This window comes from Petaurus breviceps, unplaced genomic scaffold, assembly GCF_028583685.1.
Source record: "Petaurus breviceps papuanus isolate PSGF00001 unplaced genomic scaffold, PetGlider_PUasm1.0 185, whole genome shotgun sequence".
In the NCBI taxonomy this organism is placed as follows: Eukaryota; Metazoa; Chordata; class Mammalia; order Diprotodontia; family Petauridae; genus Petaurus; species Petaurus breviceps.
In genome coordinates, this window is record NW_027185797.1 from 37,026,099 (window position 1) to 37,031,210 (window position 5,112).

Below are 5,112 nucleotides of genomic sequence, written 5' to 3' on the forward strand. Positions count from 1 at the left end.
AATTAAGATTCAGTAATATATTAGGTCAGGGATTAGTGGAGTGATCAGGTAAAAGTCCCAGGATAAATTGGCTTCAGTACAAGGTAAGGCTCACAGCATTAGAAGCAGAAATGCAGGAGTTTCGTTGGTTTGGTATAATACAGGCCTGATGGCCACATGTGGACCTTTCAATTGGGCTGGGGGGCTGCTGAGCTTCCTTCCAGGTCTGCCGGCTGGGGAAAGCTGATTGCTGCTCATTTCCACAGATGGAAGGGGATTCAAAAGCGAAGAATCTCTGTGTTACCACTCAGTCATCGGCTGTTGCACAAAGCCCGAACCCTGAGCCAAGAGTTTTGTCTGCTGCTGAGCGTGGGGGGACTCGCCATCAACGGTCTGCTGTCCCTCTGTAAGTCATGGATTCGCTTCCGTGTACCAGTGGGCACTCCTGGCAACTTCACCTTCATCGATATCTACACATCTTTCTTTGTTTCCTGCCCAGAGACCGAGTGCATACTGGAGCCTGACCAGCCACCCTGTAAGTCTGCCTACTCCCCTAAGGCAGAAGTTCACTCATACCTGACCAGAGAACACCCTTTCACTGGGAGACCTATTATAGAAGATAACTCCAAACACCATGGGTTCTCATCTCATCCCAACCCAAGCAAAGACCTCCCTTTTTCCTAGGACCCTCCCCCTAAATTAGAGATCCCCCCTTAACTAGAAGCTTCCTCCTGACTCTGGGATGATCTTCCCTGCCTCCCAGTTTTCCCCAAGTACCCAAATCCCTATTCCCCGAGAGTCCTGGCCCATTCGACATTCTCCCCTCCCCCCCCTTTGCCTTCTCTCTTCAGATTACCTGAAGTACTCCGTTGTCTTCATACTTATTGCCAGCCTCTCCAGCTTCCTTCTCTGCATGGTCCAGGTCTACTCCATTCTGTTCTTCACAGGATCAGTGCCCATCTTTGACCTCTCCACCTCCATCGCAAGCTTCTGTACAGGCATGGTCCCTAATCCCTGGCCCTTTTCTGATCCCAATTCCCAATGCAACCTCATTACCAGCTCAACTCAAATTCACCTTTATCCCCATCCTTAATTCGCCAAAACCCTTATCCAAAGTCCAGTCTCATTCCCATTCTTGTCTAACCTCATCTCTATGCCCAAAGTCATTCCCAACTCCCTGTCCAAGCTTAATCCCGGTCTTATCTCTATCCCTCAAAGGTCTTAACCGTCTGATTTTTCTTTTCTACAAAGAAGAGATATAGTCATTACTGATATCCAGGGGCCTCATTATGGTTGAAGGGCCAAAGGAACTAATTGGTGTACTCATAGGATTTGGAGAGGTTATAGGTTATAGGTTCTACCCTATCCTCACTGGGCAGGAGTAGACAGTGGAAAACCCATGAGGGAGGTCAGTCAATCAACAAACATTTATTAAACACTATGTTCCAGGCACTTATTAAGTACTGGGGAAGTAAGCAAGCAAGAAAGGAAATGAACATTTATTAAGCACCTACTCTGTACCAGGCTCAAGTACTAAATGCTTTATAAATATTAACACATTTTCCTCCTTACAGCAACCCTGGGAGGTAGAAGCTATTACTATCACCATTTTACAGTTAAGAAAACTTAAGCTAATGCAGGTTAAGTGACTAGCCTAGAGTCACATGGGTAGTAAATGTCTCAGAAAAGATAAAAATTCAGGTCACCCTAACTCTAAGCTCAATGCTTTCTCCACTGTGCCACCTATCTGGAAATTGATGTCACCCGTGAATTCAGTTTCTAAAGAGGGAGACAACATGCAGATAACTAGATGAAAGGCGATATCTCCAGGGGATATCGAGGGTTATCTGAGAGAAGAAGGCATTCTCAGGTGAGCAGTGGGGATGAAGAGGCTATCCAAGATCTTACAGTCCCACTATACAGCACCATGATTTCATTTCTTCACAAACACCTCAGAGGGACCCCAAATCTCTGTCATCATCACCATCATGTCTAGGTCTATGAGATGTTTCCCGTTAAGACATACCCTGGGAGGTAACTAGTATGAGATCCTCATTGAAAAGAAGAAGATATGGAGGCCAGAGAGGTAAAATAACTTACCTAAGGCCACACAGCAAGTAATTGTGGTCAAAAGAATTGAGTGTTCTTCCCATTTTCCAGGCTGCGTCCCTGAGTCTGAGTCCCATTACAGAAGTACAGACTCTATGATATAGTATAGGAAGGGACCTGAAAATGTACCTCAGCCAGCCCACTCATTTTACAGATGGGGAAACTGAGACCCAAAAAGATGGCATGACCTTACATACAGTCATACAGATGGGAAGTACGAAAGTGGTATTTGAATCCTTTTTTCTAGGGCCCCAGGCACAGAGTTTCCAAACCTAGGGGATATCTTGGATCCAGTCCAGCCTGCAGAGCAGGAGCCAGACACAATAGTTAAGGAGTTAACCTGTAATCAGGTGATTTTCTTTCCTGGTCACTTCTAATTACCTAAATGTCAGGTGTATTTTTCTTTTTTGACTTTGCACACTTACTTTTCTTTCTGAAATACTTCCTATTTTGAGGGTCTGTGACTTCACTGTTGTGGATGCTGCATTCTGCCCCCCCCACACACACACACACCTCTGTAGCTAAGCCCATCATCAGAAGGTACGATTCTGGGCTTCAGCAAACATGCTTAGGCCGATACTCCCATGAGAAGCACCCATTCATATGCACTGATCCTGCATTCAAATCCTGATGACTTTGGCAGGATGGGTCAGAGCTCATCTGTTGGTACAGGGGTCAGGAAGCCAAGGTCAGCTCCATGCCACAGTGAGCAATGTGGGATGTTAGTCAATAAAACAAGAGAGGTTGGCAAAAGGGAAAGGGAAACATGGGGGAATTCCCAAAGCAAGAGAGGATTTTAGTGGTCACTCGATCCAGGAAAGAGCAGGCGGGTGACTGGGTCCAGCACCCTGGCATGGCGGCCATGGCAGGTGAAGGAAGTGGTGATTAGGGACAGGGTGTGGCAGATCTGTCAGCTCTGGGCACCAAGCAGGCTCAGGTTGGGATACTTGGGTCTGAGAGCTCAGGCATGAAAGAAGCCTTAGAAAGTCTGGGAAATGGGAAAGCCTGGGGACCAAGGGGAAAGAGCCCCTGCTTGGTCTAAGAGAGCCCATATTTCTGAGCATGGTGACACATCTGCTCCTCAGGAGGATCTCTTGAGATCAGGGGTTCTGAGTCGCAGTGGGCTAAGGCTTTTGGGTGTCCACAGCAAAGACTACATTAAGTGAGCCCTGAGGTTGGCAAATAGGGCTGAACCAGCCCAGGCTGGAAACAGGACAGGTCTGAATTACACTCATAGCTGTACCAGACCTGTGAGTCTACACTACATGTCTAACCTTGGCAAGATAGGGAGAATACAAAAAAAAAAAAAATCTCTGGAAAATCCAAGAGAGGTCAGACCTACCACTCAGTAGGGTTGGATACTTCCTAAGAATGTTTCTGAACACTGAGAGCAGAGCCCATCTTTTATTCTCAGCATGACTGTGAGCAAATTGCTTGGCCTCCCATGGGCTCAGTTTCCCTCTCTGTAAGATGAGAGTATTGGCCTAGATATCTTCTGAATAAAATAGTAACTACAATAACATAACACTTTAAGGTTTGCAAAGTCCTTCATGTCTTATCTCATTGGGTCCTAAAGATGGCCCTTCGAGGTAGGGGCTTGTTCTTGAGGGAACTGAGGTCGAGACATTAAATGAGTGACCCAGGGTCCACAAGCAGTTAGTGTGTGAGGCAGGTTTGGAGCTCAGCTTGTCCTGACCACAAGCTTCGTCCCAAGGGTGGCAGTTGCCGTGTTTTAGGACTCACATATTCCCCTCTTCCTTCTAGCTCAATCCAAGCTCCCTACCTTTCTCCATCTTAACAATACTTGCCCAGCACCAGCCAAACTTCCAAAGAAGTATTGTTGGTCATTGATTTTATAAGAACATGAATCTGGAGCTAGATCAGATGGAAGAGGTCGTTTACAGCAAAACTTTCATTTTTCAGTGAGTACCACTGTAGCACCAACACAATATTCACAGAACTGATGGCAACTAAGAATATGCCAGCGTAATTCTGAATTGCAAAATATAACAGACTCTCCATAGAGAAGACAGAAGCAAAATGTTTATTCAGACACCAGAAAGTCAAATCCATCATAGCAATAAAGAATTTAATACACCGTAACACCATACTCAGTCTTCCCACAAACAAACACAAGCCTAACTGTCTCCTTGCCTGTGTCCTCTCTTTCCCACCTTGCTAACTGCTCTGGATCTCAGCTTCCCCTGGGCTCTTCTCCACCTGTTCAGCAAGCTCTTCCCACCACAGGCTCCATTAGATTACATCCAGCCACTTAGGAGGCAGGAAAGATTTTCAAATCAGGGAAGATCTTCAAATTCCCATTACCATCAAAACCACTGAGGCCTGGAGAAGTTATATGAATGTGGGTGATGTGCGATTCAGAGCGGAAAGAGACCCTAGAGGCATTTAGGCCACCCACCTCATCTTACACATGAGGAAACAGGCTCAGAGAGGTGGGGGACTTGTCCAGTGCCATAAAGCCATCTAGTAAATGTCTGAGGCAGGATTTCAAGTTTGATCCTTCTAACCCAAAGGTTAGCCAGTGTGACCTCTGCACTCTTCCATTTCCCCGCTCCCAATCCTTCGTTCTTTCAGCAGGCCATGATGTCTCTCGCTATGCAGCTAGAAGGCCCTCAAGGGATGATTGCATTCAGCCCTCTTATTTTATCCATGAGGACACATACTGTACCTTGGCCCCAGCATAGCAAGGTCATTCTGCTCCTCTTCAAACAGCCTATCTCTGAGGAAGCTGAGAGCTGGAGAGGGGGGAGACCTTCTAACAGACCCAGCAGCTAGAATCATTTGGGTGAGGTCATAACATTCTCATCAAAAGAGAGGAGGGGTCAAATTTGCACATTGGCCAGGGATGGCTTATCATGACCTTATCCTCATAGTGTGGGAGCTCAAATTCCTGTGGTTTGTATTTCTAGCTAGCAGCTATAAAGTGCTTTATGATTTTTAAAGTGATAGATAGATAGATAGATAGATAGATAGATAGATAGATAGATAGATAGATAGATAGAT

At 46.0% G+C, this 5,112-nt stretch overlaps 1 pseudogene; it reads left to right on the top strand.

Annotated features, from left to right (window-relative positions):
* The first annotated feature begins 2,854 nt into the window (after positions 1-2,854).
* Positions 2,855-5,112, top strand: part of LOC138161391 (mitochondrial ornithine transporter 1 pseudogene) — an 18,391-nt pseudogene continuing 16,133 nt past the window's right edge.